The 16,911-nt window shown below is 44.5% G+C and overlaps 1 long non-coding RNA gene across 1 annotated transcript in view; it reads right to left on the reverse strand.

Moving 5' to 3' along the window:
* LOC141088407 (uncharacterized) overlaps positions 1-16,911 on the reverse strand; it is a 44,862-nt gene that overhangs the window by 11,301 nt on the left and 16,650 nt on the right. The window contains exons 2-3 of the long non-coding RNA XR_012231952.1: positions 8,868-9,072; positions 8,569-8,689 (exon numbers count right to left, since the gene is read on the reverse strand). This is a non-coding gene — a long non-coding RNA (uncharacterized lncRNA). The remainder of the gene's footprint in view (positions 1-8,568; positions 8,690-8,867; positions 9,073-16,911) is intronic.

Here is a 16,911-nt window from a genome sequence, read left to right on the forward strand (position 1 = left end):
CTGACTGCTGCTCTGGTTCTACCTTTGTTTAATTAGCTGCAAAGCTCGGGACTGCTCTGCTTAATCTGAGACTTCCTACCCAGGCCTCCCTGGATAATCTAACACCTTGTTTGGACCTACTTGTTTCCAGCATTCTCAAGTGCAAACTGCGCTTCACAGACTGTTTTGCTGATTGCATTTCTCTCTGAGGTTTCCCACAGACTTATTAAGTAGTTATTCTAAGTGTTATGGACTTGAGTTTTCTCTGCACTTGTTTGAAGCACCATGTGTTTATTATATAGACTTTCTCATCTACAAACTGTGTTCTGTAGTGTCTTGCTCCACGCAAAAAGACTCCTGAGTCCTCCAGTTTAATTATTACATACAGACAGTATAAGCAGCCCCCCACACACAGTATAATGCAGCACCCCACACAGTATAATGAAGCCCCGCACAAAGTATAATGCAGGCACACACACAGTATAATGCAGCCCCCTCCACACACACCCAGTATAATGGAGCCACACACAGTATACTGCAGGCACACACACAGTATAATGCAGCCCCACACACATACACAATATAATGCAGCCCCCCACACATACAGTTGTGGCCAAAAGTATTGACACCCCTGCAATTTTGTCAGATAATACTCAGTTTCTTCCTGAAAATGATTGCAATCACAAATTCTTTGGTATTATTATCTTCATTTAATTTGTCTTAAATGAAAAAACACAAAAGAGAATGAAGCAAAAAGCAAAACATTGATCATTTCACACAAAACTCCAAAAACGGGCCAGACAAAAGTATTGGCACCCTCAGCCTAATACTTAGTTGCACAACCTTTAGCCAAAATAACTGTGACCAACCGCTTCCGGTAACCATCAATGAGTTTCTTACAATGCTCTGCTGGAATTTTAGACCATTCTTCTTTGGCGAACTGCTCCAGGTCCCTGATATTAGAAGGGTGCCTTCTCCAAACTGCCATTTTTAGATCTCTCCACAGGTGTTCTATGGGATTCAGATCTGGACTCATTGCTGGCCACCTTAGAAGTCTCCAGTGCTTTCTCTCAAACCATTTTCTAGTACTTTTTGAAGTGTGTTTTGGGTCATTGTCCTGCTGGAAGACCCATGACCTCTGAGGGAGACCCAGCTTTCTCACACTGGGCCCTACATTATGCTGCAAAATTTGTTGGTAGTCTTCAGACTTCATAATGCCATGCACACGGTCAAGCAGTCCAGTGCCAGAGGCAGCAAAGCAACGCCAAAACATCAGGGAACCTCCGCCATGTTTGACTGTAGGGACCGTGTTTTTTTCTTTGAATGCCTCTTTTTTCTCCTGTAAACTCTATGTTGATGCCTTTGCCCAAAAAGCTCTACTTTTGTCTCATCTGACCAGAGAACATTCTTCCAAAACGTTTTAGGCTTTTTCAGGTACGTTTTGGCAAACTCCAGCCTGGCTTTTTTATGTCTCGGGGTAAGAAGTGGGGTCTTCCTGGGTCTCCTACCATACAGTCCCTTTTCATTCAGACACCGACGGATAGTACGGGTTGACACTGTTGTACCCTCGGACTGCAGGGCAGCTTGAACTTGTTTGGATGTTAGTCGAGGTTCTTTATCCAACATCCGCACAAGCTTGTATTGAAATCTCTTGTCAATTTTTCTTTTCCGTCCACATCTAGGGAGGTTAGCCACAGTGCCATGGGCTTTAAACTTCTTGATGACACTGCGCACGGTAGACACAGGAACATTCAGGTCATTGGAGATGGACTTGTAGCCTTGAGATTGCTCATGCTTCCTCATAATTTGGTTTCTCAAGTCCTCAGACAGTTCTTTGGTCTTCTTTCTTTTCTCCATGCTCAATGTGGTACACACAAGGACACAGGACAGAAGTTGAGTCAACTTTAATCCATGTTAACTGGCTGCAAGTGTGATTTAGTTATTGCCAACACCTGTTAGGTGCCACAGGTAAGTTACAGGTGCTGTTAATTACACAAATTAGAGAAGCATCACATGATTTTTTGAACAGTGCCAATACTTTTGTCCACCCTCTTTTTTATGTTTGGTGTGGAATTATACGCAATTTGGCTTTAGGACAATTCTTTTTGTATTTTTTCATTCAAGACAAATTAAATGAAGATAATAATAACAAAGAATTTGTGTTTGCAATAATTTTCAGGAAGAAACTGAGTATTATCTGACAAAATTGCAGGGGTGTCAATACTTTTGGCCACAACTGTAGTATAATGCAGCCCCCACACACAGTATAATGCATTCCCCACATGCACACAGTATAATGCAGCCCAACACGCACGCAGTATAATGCTGCCCAACACGCACGCAGTATAATGCAGCCCCACAAACACACAGTATAATGCAGCCCTACATACATGCAGGATATTGAAGCCCCCCCACACAGTATAATGCATCCCCCACACATACAGTATAATGAAGCCACACATGCACAGAGTATAATGCAGCCCCACATGCACACAGTTTAATTCAGCCCCCCACACACACAATATAACACAGCCCCCACACACACACAGAGTATAATGTTATATTCTTATTAGCATATGAAATGCACAGTTTATAAATCCTTTTTTAAACATGGGTTGTGGTGTTAAACACTATAGAGGGCTGGTTACGTAGGGTATTTAGAAACCAATAGTCTAATGATGATGATGGGTTGGAGGGCATAAGGGACCTGTCAGGTTCCTTTTAAAGGGTGTCTGTCAGCACAACATAACTTTTCAAACCAAACATAATCATTTGGAGGGGCCAAGTTATTAGGATTGGAGCTGTATATGCCAGACTTAATGAATTGTATAGATATGGTGGGTTAAAATGTGCAGAATTCATCATGAGGTGCACACCACTTAATGAATCTGGCACATTTTCTTGGTGGCGTGTACTTCACCAAAAATGCTGCTCCAGTCATATTTCTGGTAACTTTTGATGAATTTGTTGGGCTGGCGCAGTCATACCCATTCTCTGTCCACTTTTGTGGCGCTGGCCAAGACTGGCTTGAAAACAACAAAAGTCATAAAAGTTTTGCTCAACTTTGCATTACTCAAAAAAGTTGCAACTTTTCAAAGTGTGTTACGACAAAAAACTGTCAAAAACACTTTGATGAATTAACCGCTTAGTGTCCAAAGTGCTATGCTTTCTAAGTGTGTATTTTCTGCAAACAAACTCTCTTTTTAAAGTGTCATCACATCTCCTGTGCACTGTGGATAGTCAGTGCACTGGAGAGAGCAGAGTGCCTGGGGAATCGTAGGGAGGCAAGTATGTGTTGTTGCTGGGTTTTTTTTGTTCATGTGTATAGGATCATTGTATACATGTAGGAGGCTATGTGTGGCTCATGCCGTATATAGGAAGCTATGTGGGGCTCATACTGTAAGGGATTTAATCTGGGGCTCACACTGTATATAGTGAGGCTATGTGCGGCTCATGCTGTATATAGGAGGCTATGTGGGGCTCATACTGTAAGGGATTTAATGTGGGGCTCACACTGTACATAGGGAGGCTATGTGGGGCTCATACTTTATATAGGGAGGCTTTGTGGAGGTCATGCTGTATATAGTAGGCTATGTGGGGCTCACACTGTATATAGGGAGGCTATGTGGGGCTCATGCTGTATATAGGGAGGCTATGTCATGCTCACGCTGTATTTAGGAAGCCATGTGGGGGCTTACTCTGTATATAGAAAGGCTATGTGGAAAATACAAGCAAGGCAAAGAACACATTTAAAAACAATTAAAAAATCCAGAAGGCTAAATGTAAATAACAACTGGAGGACTATATAAGGACCAACCAGACTCCTTCACTATGTGCACCAGGGTGTGCTGGAAAATTCTGTCAGGAACTACTCTTGTTTGGGTACCCAATATTTTAGGATTATATATTATTACCCTTCTTTTACTGTTCACGTTTATAGCTTATGAATTGTATTTTATGGAATGCTATTATTTTGAAATAACCATTTTCCAGGAATTTTTTTAAGTGTGCAAAATTCCAGCACACCCCGGTGCACATAGTGGAGGAGCCTGGTTGGTCCTTATATGGTCCTCCAGTTGTTTTTTACATTTAGCTTTCTGGTTTTAATTGCTTTTTTTTAAATGTGTTCTTTGTCTTGCTTGTGTTTTTGAATCTCAATAAATCTTATTTATTTTTGTTTATCTATGGTGATCCTTGCCTATGTCTGCACACTTCTTTTTCTCCTTTCCATTTTTTCCTTTTCAAGTGTGTGGCTAGTAATCCCATATTTACATATGTATGTATTTATATAAATCCTTTCTGCTAATAGTGTGGGTCATACACCAGGCCACATTTCAGAATCTAAATCCTTTCTGCTAATAGTGTGGGCCAGACACCAGGCCACATTTCAGAATCTAAATCCGTTTTGTTAATAGTGTGGGTCATACACCAGGCCACATTTCAGAATCTAAATAGTTTGTGCAAATAGTGTGGGCCAGACACCAAGCCATATTTCAGAATATAAATCCTTTCTGCCAATTGTGTGGGCCATACACGAGGCCATATTTCAGATTCTAAATCCGTTCTGCTTATAGTGTGGGCCATACACCAGGCCACATTTCAGAATCTAAATCATTTGTGCTAATTGTGTGGGCCAGACATCAGGCCACATTTAACAGAAATTATTTAGATTCTGAAAAGTGTGAGCTATACACCAGGTCATATTTCAGAATCTAAATACTTTGTGCTAATAGTGTGGTCCAGCCAGGAGTCTACATTTCAGAATCTAAGTCATTTGTGCTAATAGTGCGATCCAGCCAGGAGTCCACATTTCAGAATCAAAATCCTTTCTGCTAATAGTTTGGACTATACAGCAGGCCACATTTCAGAATCAAAATAGTTTGTGCTAATAGTGTGAGCCAGAGATCAGGCTACATTTCAGAATCTAAATTGTTTGTGCTAATACTTTGGGCCACAGACCAGGCCACATTTCAGAATTGAAGTTATTTGTGCTAATAGTGTGGGCCAGACACCAGGCCATATTTTTGAATCTGAATCCTTTCTGCTAATAGTGTGGTCCAGAAACACTATCTCAACAAACAAATGCTGATTGTTAATTTAGTGACAGGTGACTGACAGGTATGGGCCTAGGACTGTGAACAGCTGGTTAAAAGAGGGGAAGGGTATGTCCAACATGAGTGGGATAAAGCGAGGTCATGGTTAAAGGGAGAATAGCCTTGGTATTCAAGGTGTACGTGGATTAGGTGGTAACGTTACTGAAAGATCTACTGAACAAACACTGTCTTGTCGTATCCAAAGACAACGGACAATATTTGCTATTGGATGGCCTACTCGACTCCCTTTCTTTGGCATCCACCTTGTGGATGGCAAGGCCAGAAATAGCATGTGCTCCAGTGGATGGCAAGCGCTGCCTCAAGTGGCCTCTCCTCCACCCTAACATCACACACAATACAATAATCAGAGTTGTCACCCCAAATACCCTTGTTTCCTCCATGTCACAACTCTCCAACCGCTCAACTGACTGTGGGGAACCACAGTTGGACGAGTTTGCAGAGTTGTTCATACATTCTTTTCCATGAGCTTCAGATGTCTGCTCCAAAGATTTATAGAATCAAGAGGATGAAAGCTGGACTGATACCCCAAATTTTTTTCAGTTGAATCTGGGGCCATATGAAGTAGGGTCCAAGCAGAATCCAGACCCTTATCACTTCATGTTAACCCTCATAGGTAGAGGTGATCATCATGATGAGACTCAAATACCTGAGGCACATGCAGAATGTACTCACGGGTCTGCAGTTCGCATGGGCAGCAAGGGTTTCCAAGCCTGGGCCTTTTTTGAGACCGCAAAGGACAAGCCAACTCACATTATCTGCCAACTTTGCAAAAAATGACTCAGTAGAGCCCCGGTGCAGTATGTCGTTTTGCATAGCCTGGGCCAAAACAGTACGGACATGGTGCAAATCTTGCTTGTGGAGTGGGAACAGATGAAGGACCTCTGCACCCTTCTGCACAGTTAGAACTGATAATGCCATCATCAGCATCACTATTCTGGTCCTCTACATGCTGGTGCACACTTTGAATAGTCTGCGGGAGGAAGTGGTGGTACCAGAGGAAGAGAAGGAAGCAGAGGAGGATACGGAAGGTATAACAATATCTCAAATTTCCGGACTGTCGTCGCACAGGTAGGTGCCATGGATGGCTGGATTACAGCTATCCAGGGGGCTCATGGTACCAGACAAACGGTTTTTGAAGGTGCAAGAGCCAAGGAACAAATGGAAGAGGATGAGGAGGAAGAGGTGATGGGCATGCAACAGTCAGGAGATGAAGAGGATAATGATCCCCTCTTTGTTGTCCGTGGTGGGCAGGAGGGGACGAAGGAAGCGAGCTTGAGTGTTATCTCAGCACCAACACAACATAGACTTGAACCTCATGGAAGTGCCCAACACAGGTGCACCTTCTTGCTGCACAATCTGCAACATGATGCCCATATTCTTAGTGTTAGAAATAGTGCTGACTACTGAGTTGCCACTCTGTTAGATCCAAGGTACAAGAGTAAATTTTGCCAGATGCTTCCCCCACTGGAAAGAGACGCACTCATGCTGGAGTATCGAAACACGCTTGTAGACAATCTTAAGAGTGGTTTTCCCCAAGACAACAATGAGACCCTGTGTCATTAACACAAAAACATTAGCAGCAGTGTATGTGACAGAATTAGTTTCTGTGAGTCGTTTCACACATTTTTTAGACCAGCCTGTGCACCAGCAGAACAAAGTACAAGTCTGACACATATTGAACGACTGGAGAGGATGGTGTATGAGCTTAATATCAATGCCATCTGGGGAATTTTGGACTCCTTTGCATTTTGCATTTTGGACTTCAGAAATGGAAGCGTGGCCTGACCTCGCTTGCCATGCCTTGGAGGTTTTGCCATACCCGGCAGCCAGTGTTCTCTCAGAACGTGCTGCTGGTGGTGTCCTGACAGGTAAGCACATCTGGCTGTCCCCTGAAAGTTTAGACTACCTAACTTTCATCAAGATGAACAAGTCATGGATCTTCAATGACTTTTGCACCCCAGTCGCAGACTGGGCACAGTAGGCGATGGTGTGGTTTTTAGTGTGCTGCATTGATATCGCATTATTGCAGTCAGTGACACCTTTGTTGTGGCTTCTGTGCCTGCTGTTTCTACTGCTGCTGTTGTGGCAAACAATTTTTTGAAATGTGGGGACTCCAAGTTGGGTCGCCATCTGGTAGGTTGCCTGTAGTGGAAGGGGTGTCAGAGTCCCATTATTCTGTTTCTACTCTGGGGAATTTTATGCCACTTTAGTGGTGTGTGGCAACATTTTTTTGAAATGTTTGGACTCCAAGCTGGGATTCCTTCATATGTGTTGCTTATAGCAGTATGGCTCCTAGACCGACAAGCCTGCACTTACTTTCAGTCAACTACCTGTGTTACTATCCATAATTGTTTCTAACTATAGTAGTTTACAAAGCTGATATTTGTGCCACCTGAGTGTGACTGAGCAAAAAAAAACAGTTTGAACTGCTGCATGAGGTATCAGGGCTCCCAGTACAGTTGGCTTACACCGGTCCCTCACCCTCCTCATCTTAATTTAAACTTAAATTCAAAGCTCTAAATACTGGCCTAGACCCTGATGCACCATTATCAAATTTATACTGTGCGTCAATTGATGTCGCTTTTCCTGCTGTCTGCCCATAATGTATGGACTGAAAGTTGGGTCTCCTTCATGTGTGTTGCCTGAATTTGGAAGGGCTCTCAGAGCACCAGGTCTACACCTGTCACTAATCCATCTTTTACTGATCAATGTTTCAGCTAAAAATGCTGGTCCAAGCCCTGTCCCATGCATTCATGCTACGCAATTATACTATTTGTATTCTGGGTCAATTGATGCCACTTTTCCTGGTATCTGCCCCTAATGTTTGGACTGCTAGTTGGGTCTCCTTCATGTGTGTTGCCTGAATTTGGCAGGGCTCTCAGAGCACCAGGCCTACACCTGTCACTCATCCACCTGTTACTGATCAATGTTTCAGCTAGAAATCCTGGTTTAAGCCCTGTCCCATGCATCCTTATACTATTTGTACTCTGGGTCAGTTGATGACACTTTTCCTGATGTTTGCCTCTAGTTTGAGCTGTTTTGGCTATATGTTTCGTTTTGTCTCCCAATGAATTCAATGGGGTTCGGATATGTTTGGTGAACTGTTCAGCAAACATTGGGACGTTTGCCAATCCGAACCAAACCTTGAAAGGTTTGCTCATCTCTAATCTGGAGCATCTGATTCCAAATACACTCCCTCATCAAGACCATTTTGATGAATCTGGAACTACATGTATAGCATAACTTCTAGGGAAGACTATGTGGCCTTGTACTCAAGAGACATAGAACTTCCACACACTCAGTAGAGTGGCATCCTTCAAGTACATGATACTAATTGGAAGGATCATGTTAGGAAGGCTGATAAACAGTGTACAAGTGCAAGGGGTATTATAGAGGAAAGTGTTGATTATACAGAGAATCTTTCCCTGATGATCCTAAAGTTTAATATACCATGTCAATATATATATATGTTTACCTTGTTTGCTTCCAGTTATCTTTAATATCATCACTTTCTGATTTCAGCAGCCAAATGGTTTGTAGAATAGGCGGTCCTGTTTAATTGATAAAACACTGACCCGCAAACACTGTGATTGAATCTACAGAAAGAAAAACAGAAGTATTTTTCATAAATCTCTGAATATTAAATTTTCTTCTGTTTTGATACTTATACTACTGTTAGTAGAAATCTCTGCCATTGTTGATGGATGATCATGCATGGCTTTCATACATTGTTTACAATATTTAATATAGCGATCAAGAAAGAAAATACATTACTTGTAAATGCCCACTTCACGGTAAAGCCGAATGTAGGAGAATCACTTAGTTGCTGATATCCAATGAAAGGTGATGATTCCACAATGGTCATATTAGTAGTGGATACAGCTGTTCCGTAAGTCCCATTAAATAGTCCATTATTTTTGACACTAAATATTGTAATACCAGTGCCCTGGTCATTCTTCCACTGACCTGCCAGATTGCACTTTGCAGAGTAGACGGAGAGAAATAACAATATTACTGATGAAGTCTTAATATCAAGACAAAATATAAACAAGCAAACAACCAAAAAAAACCTTCTCATCAGACCATATGGTCAGCGGTAACGCCGCTGCAATTATAATTTGCCCTGGTCATGTGATGATGGTTCCTTAAAGTTAAGGCCCCCCATATACACCTCACCAAGGTCGGCTGAACACACTGATTTAGTCATTGTCGGACTATTCCCTGACAGATGATGCTTGATTTGATGTGGAAATACCCGACACATTTATTGTCCATGAAATAAGCCACTGCCACCGCTGTTTGGCTGCAGCTTTCTCTTCAATGAACACAAACGAGCCCTTGGCCGAGCGTTCATGTGCACAGAGGAGTCATGAGAACTAGCTGTCAGTTTAACCAGTGTTCCGCTAAGACATGTGTATGGTCAGCTTTACAGTAAAATTACCAAATCATGAAAAGGTTGAGCAATCTGTTTTATCCCATGACCAGAACAAATTTTTATTCCCTGAAACTAAATGTTAGATGATTGCAATCAGAGATCATGAAAATTGTGAGAAATTGATGCAGAATTTATATTAGCAAAAATTAACATTTCGTTGCTGACACTGTTTAATTAATTGCAGTTCCTTCTTTCTTCTCAACGGAATGCAAACATGCTCCAAATATTTTTGCAGCTCTCGTACAGGCATTGGGTCAGAATTTTCCAGAAGAGCTGCTTTGGTTAGCACTGGTAAGGCTAGTTTCACATTAGCGCTTTTGAGCGCAGCAACGGCCTGCGCACAGCCGCCGCTAAGCCCCGCCCCCTGCCGCGCCTCCGCCGGTAGCTCCGCCTACCGGTGCATGACGCTGCATGCATCCTGCGTCCCCTATCTTTATCACTGGGGGCGCAGGCCGTGCGCAGTATGCGTTTGGCGGCGCATGCGTCCTTTTGACGGTGCGCCGACCTGCGCCAAACGCAACCTGCTGCAGTTTGGTTGCGCTTGGCGAACCGTCAAAAAGGCGCATGCGCCACCAAATGCATACTGCGCATGGCCTGCGCCCCCAGTGATAAAGATAGGGGATGCAGGACGTATGCAGCGTCATGCGCCGGCAGGCGGAGCTACCGGCGGAGGCGCTGCAGGGGGCGGGGCTTAGCGGCGGCCGTGCGCAGGCCGTCGCTGCGCTCAAAAGCACTAATGTGAAACTAGCCTAACATGTTTAAAGAATATTCAGAAACATCAGTTTCATGTAAATATGACTATTTAAGGAGAATGAGAAGATCCCTTTAAATAGCTGTAAGTTCTCATTGCATCTAACCAGACATGATATGCTCATTGAAGGCTCTGAGGGTTGAGTCCTGGCATAATCTTTCTTAACTCTACAGCAGTAGACATCATCAAGCAGGACTGAAGCCCGACTAGTACCAGAATCTGCGCCATCCTTGTCGCTCTGCTCCAGTATCCAGCAATATATTTACCTGCGATGATACCGGAGCCTGTCCGGCTGCTGTATTTATAGAGCTCGGAGAATGAGGCAAGAAGTCTTCAAGTTTCCCAGTTATCATAAGAGATTAATTTAATGACACATTTCTGAGAAATGGTGAAGACATTAATCTGTGATAATTAATCGCTCAACAAAAACTCAATGTATGTGCCACTTGGAAACCCGTGTTGTAGATTGTGGTTAATTATATGATGGCACCATAAAGTAAATAAGGGAATATAAATATACTTAAGCTAAACAGGGAGTTAACATTGTTTTATAAGCCAATGTTATAATATAAAGAGTATTCTGTCTCTGAAGATTACTCAGGGGTGGTGTTTGGGCAGCTCTCAGGTTTGTAAATTTAGTTTTGAAACTCATAGAGCAAAACTGGGGTGACTCAGGATCCAATCTCACTCCTTAATGATGATGACTTCTAGTAGATTTAGAATATCTGGTAGATTTTGATATGCATAAGGGTATTTATGCAAGACTCATAAAAAGAAAACCCCAATTAAAAAGTAACCTTTATTAGTTAATATTAAAATAGTCCAATCAAAATTAAGCAACAATGTACAATGCTGCTCACCATTATAGGCACCCCTTCATTTTTTCATTAACTGTACAATATCTTCATAAATAAACGTAAATGTACCATAGTTATAGCCTCAGGATTTTTTAATACAAAGTAATACAACAATAAAACATTGTGTTTCAACTTACATGTTGCAATTGTAAAGAATAAACAACATGTGCTGCAATAAAGGCACCCCTATTTAATACTTGGTTCTACACCCTTTGGCATAGATGACAGCCTCCAAACGTTCCTTGTAGCCATCAATAAGCTTCTTGCACTTCTCAGCTGGTAATTTCGCCCACTCTTCCTCTGCAGTTTGTTCAAGCTCTTGAATATTTGCAGGGTTCTTTTTCCTAATCAAAAATAAGGGAAGTCAAGCTGAACGAACTTGTGAACAAACTTCTTTCTTTATTCACCAAAAGTGTAGCGTAGAGGTTAAAACAACATCAGTGTAGAGAATTACATGATATGTGACATCAACGCGTTTCAGGTGACTACGCACCCTTAAGCATGATTAAGAGTGCGTAGTCACCTGAAACGCGTCATCGCATGTCATGTAGCTGTCTATGCTGATGTTGTTTTACCCTCTGCTGGTGAATAAAGAAAGAAGTTTCTTCACAAGTTCGTTGAGCTGGACTTCCCATGTTTTTGATTGCTCTACACCTTGACACAGCGTTTCCTGTGCTCCAATCACATAAGGATGTCCACTGCTATCAGTGTGTCAAGAGTGGGAGAAGAGGGTTGCATTGACAATCCAACACAATGGGCATTTTAAAAGTGGTCATAAACTTGTAAATAACTCATGAAAGAATAAAGTTATGTTAAAACCAAGCACACCATTGTTTTTCTTGTGAAATTCTCAATAGGTTTGATGTGTCACATGACCCTCTTCCCATTGAAAAAAAATAAAGTTGAATCCAAGATGGCCGACTTCAAAATGGCCATCATGGTCACCACCACCCATCATGAAAAGTTTCCCCCCTGCCATATACTAATTTGCCACAAACAGGAAGTTGATATCACCAACCATTCCCATTTTATTTACACTGTGTGCAGAATTATTAGGCAAATTAGTATTTTGATCACATCATCCTTTTTATACATGTTGTCCTACTCCAAGCTGTATAGGCTTGAAAGCCAACTGCCAATTATGTAAATCAGGTGATTTGCATCTCTGTAATGAGGAGGGGTGTGGTCTAATGACCAACACCCTATATAAGGTGTGCTTAATTATTAGGCAACTTCCTTTCCTTTGGCAAAATGGGTCAGAAGAGAGATTTGACGAACTCCAAAAAGTCAAAAATTGTGAGATGTCTTGCAGAGGGATGCAGCAGTCTTGAAATTGCCAAACGTTTGGAGTGTGATCACCGAACAATCAAGCGTTTCACGGCAAATATCCAACAGGGTCGCAAGAAGCGCGTTGATAAAAAAAGGCGCAAAATAACTGCCCATGAATTGAGGAAAATCAAGCGTGAAGCTGCCAAGAAGCCATTTGCCACCAGTTTTGCCATATTTCAGAGCTGCAACATTACTGGAGTATCAAAAAGCACAAGGTGTGCTGACCCGCCCCAGGGGCCGTGGGATACTTGGTACCGGGCCCGTTAACTTCAATGGGAAAGGTCACAGTGGCGGTGACCCAGTCCGTGGCCCCAGGCAGTCATGTAAAGAATTAGTGTGTAATTAAATGAGAATAAAGTTTATATGTGATTCGTGACGCCACCTGTGGTCTTCTGGTCAGAGGCGACCAGCGCTGTGATGCCGTCCCCTAGGACCGTTGGTATGGCGCAGCTGAGGTGAAAAATGCTCTCCACAGGTAGAGTAGTAGTCCCAGGGTCGTTGAGAGTAGTTTTTTTGAGGTGGTGATGTGGTGGGGAGTGAAAATTGAAGCTGTGCTGGGTTGATGACGCAGGAAGGAAACAGATGACGCAGTTGGATGCACTTCCAAGACTTTACTCACAGTTCTGTTTGCGATACAGATGCCCGCTTTAGTGCTGACTGAGTCCTCCAGGCAAGGGGGTCCAGTCAACTCCCAGGCAAATCAGTGCACTCTTCCAACACTCCCTGTCAGTATGTACCTTCCCAGGCCGTCTCCACAATGCTGCTTTCCACTTTCCTTCCTTTCAACATCTCACAGTCAGTGTCCCATTCCAGCTGCTGCAGATCCTGTCAGATAACGTGACTCAGGCATTTCTTTGATCCTATGTGGCTGCCTTTCTGGTGAAGATAACTGTGGTAATTCGCTGTGGCATATAAAGTAGCCACAGCTGTCAGTTTGTTAGTTAAGTCATGATGTACACTCCACTAGGATAGGGGCTGAGACCCTTCTGTAACCTGGATTCTTCCCCCACCTGAAGGCTATCAGCGTGGGACGAGCCGCACGGGCAGCACTCTCCACCCGTGCCTCTAGAAGAACCACTCTTTCCTTCAGAGAGCTTTCCTTCAAATCCAATCTGTCCAGCAGCTCCTCCTGACAGGAGCTGCTCCAAACACGTCCTTTCACTTCCCCTCCCTCTGACGGAACTCACCAACTGCCTAAAAATCTCCTGCTCTTTTCCTAAGCTCCGCCCACCTCCCAACACTCTTTATGAACCAAGCAGGGGCCATAGAGGGTGTTCTGCTGTTCAAAGTGTGTGTGGGATGCAGGTGTGGAGTGTGGTCAGGTGCCCGCATCTTACCTGGTCATGAGATACTACACCCCTGGGTGAGGTGCAGTACCTCTGTGGCGACTGAACCCTCAGGGGCACCACATTCCCCCCCTGTTAAACCCAGCACGCCCGCGGGCTGAAAATAAAGCACAGATGTTACAGAGGAGCATACAAAAGTCATTTTGTAAATATTACTGCAGTAATTAACAATTTGTCACAATAAAACTTCTGAGAGAGGTACCTTGCTTATAACATTACAAACTAACTTTATTCATACTATCTATGAACCTGACTACCTCCTGTGACAACCGCTAGCTATGGTTCACCACCTGCTTTGAACATCTTATCTGTGAAACAAGACTTTTATTTACTAAACATTACTACGCTAGTACTATATTCTACAAAAAGTGCTTTCAATCCGATCAATATTAAGATACTGTCAACATTTTATTACTATCAATATTAAAATACTGTCAACATTTCATTAGACAATCAACTATTCTTGGCAAACAACCGACACTCTGTCCCAACCGGGGTATCTTGAAGTGTCTCTTTTGCTGGTGGAGGACCCGCTCCAAACATCCAATGGTGGTTCTGGTTGGGCTGCAGGACATAACTGATGCTTTTCCTTTAGACCTTGTCTGCGGCCACACCCAACGGGTTTTTGTTCAGGTCTGCTATTGTTGCAATGGTAAAATTTTATCATTTTAAAAAGGCTTACGTAAAACCAAAAGGGAGCACCTGAAGAGGTGCAAAACTATTTACATAGAAAGTTTTTGGACCACACATAGTTCGTGATCTCTCAGTTTTTCTTTTACTTTAAGAGATCATCAACAAAAGGAACTGGTAACCTTTAGGCTATGTGCACATGCTGCGGATTGGTCTCCGGATTTGTGTCTGCGGAACCGCAGGTAAAATGACCTGCGGTTTTACCTGCGGATTGGCCTGCAGTTTTCCCCTGTGGTTTATCACCTCTACAATGGAGGAGATGGTAAACTGCAGCAGAATCCGCAGAAAAGAAGTGACATGTCATTTCTTTCTGCAGATTCAAAACCGCAGCTTTTCCGCAGTTAAAAATCCACAGCATGTGCACAGAAGATTGTAAATCACATAGATTTACATACTACTGTACACTGTCTGCAGAACTGCTGCAGATCCGCAGCGGCCAAAACTGCAGCGGATCCGCAGCAAAAACCGCAGCGTGTGCACATAGCCTCATAGAAACTGTGCAAACAACTAGGCACAAAGGTGCAAATACCCTCCCGGGTAACTGTTCAGAAATTATAAAACTTTTTTATTTGGATTCACCACCTGGGGTGGATGAAGCAGGCTTCTTCTGCTTCCAAGGCAGATTGTCAGGGTGTCCACTCCCTTGTGGCACAACCCATTTAAGGTACTCCTACGAGTGAGGTCCTCCTGAGGTAGCTATACTAGTGGCTGCCTGGGGTGATTTTCTGGCAGCCGGTGTTGCTGCTGCCTGTGCTGATACTTGTGCAGCTGGGGTTACTGCTGCTGACATGGAGGCTGCGGTGGTAATGGTTGGGGTTACTGCTGCTGCAGCTTGTTGTCAGGGTGCATAGACTATTACTGGGTCTGCAGCTGCCACGGGTGTTGGCGTCTCCTGGTGTTGATAGGCTGCCGCAAATGGTACTGGTATACGGTGTACGTGCAGAGCGTACCAGCCTCGCACCCCCTGGTGGCGGGTGAAGGACACATACTCCCCACGGTACAGGTCGCGATTAGGGTGTCCCATAGGGAGATGTGCCTCCACATCCCTGCGGCTTACAAAGAGATCGGCGATTTCTTGGGTGTCCTGGATGAACCCGAACCCTTTATCCAAGATAAAATTCAGGACTTGGCCCCAGCTGATGGAAGCGCTCCTAGCGGACCGGTCCGCACTTGCCTGGCACTTCTCCCGCAGATCCCTATCCAGTACTGCTGATCTATGCCGTTCCCGCTCCCTTTGTTCTGCCACGAGCTTCCGGATCTGCTGCTGACAAAACTCTTCTGGTGACTGGGGGTTATCCCCGGGCCCTGGACTCCAATTCCTCCCTGGAGGATGGTGGCGGTACCACAAGAAGTTTCTGTTCTCCCCCCGGGGGTGGTTTTCCAGTCTCAAGCCAGGTCTATAACTACCTGCCCGGGTTTTGGGGCAAGCGGGGACTCACTAAGGCCTGTCAGAACCTCCCCGGGTGCAGGGGCGGCGGCAATACCTGGTTTTCCTTTATCGCTCCAGGTCGGGTGAGGCATCCTCCAGCATTGGGGAGGTTGGTCCGGTGGCAGCAGCAGGTGCCGGTGAGGCCTGTGTGGTGACGGCAGCAGCTGGTTCCAGTGAGGAGGCCGGTGCCGCGGCGGCGGTAGCAGGAGCTGATGGCAACGGCTCCTGGTTGATAGCGGCGGCTTCCAGTGGCGTGGTCTGGGTGGTGGCAGCGGGTACCGGTGGCGGTGGTACTTAGAGAAAACCAGCGGGTACCGATGGTGAGGTTACCTGGACAGGGGCAGCGGGTACCGGTGGTGAGGGTACCCCGAGGGCGGATCCCTCCTGGGTTTGCTGCCTCCTCTGTTCCAATAAAACCTGCCTCAGCTGCAGGCTGCGGTTCAGCAGTGCGATCTCCTCTGCCAACTGCCTTAGGTCCATCATTTCCAGCGGGACAGAGCCTGTGACTATTGCGCCAGAGGAGAGGTGTTCTTCTCTACCGCGCTCTCCTTGTCCCCGTCCACTTTCCATGATGGCTGCTGAGCTTCTCCTCTTCCCCAGGGGGCAGCGTCTCTTCCCCTTTCCACCATACCAGGCCAATATCCGTACCTCCCTGGGGGTTGGCCATGTTGCAGTTGCATAGAAATTCAGGCAGGGGAGGCCCAGGACAGTTCGCGCTCTTTAGGGGTGCCACCCACGATGACACGCCCCTCTTCACCACTTTGGCGGCCATTTTGAGAGTCCATTTTACAGTTTATAAAATCTGTTGTTTTGCACAATTTTCAAATGTAATAAATCTTCAGCACACAGGACTTGGTGATACCGGGCTTCTTATCCTGTTCGTGATGCCAAAAATTTGACGCGCCCCAGGGGCCGTGAGATACTTGGTACCGGGCCCGTTAACTTCAATGGGAAAGGTCACAGTGGCGGTGACCCGGTCCG

The sequence above is a fragment of the Dendrobates tinctorius genome, unplaced genomic scaffold (genome assembly GCF_039654945.1).
Source record: "Dendrobates tinctorius isolate UK_male_01 unplaced genomic scaffold, ASM3965494v1 ptg000003l, whole genome shotgun sequence".
Lineage (NCBI taxonomy): Eukaryota > Metazoa > Chordata > Amphibia > Anura > Dendrobatidae > Dendrobates > Dendrobates tinctorius.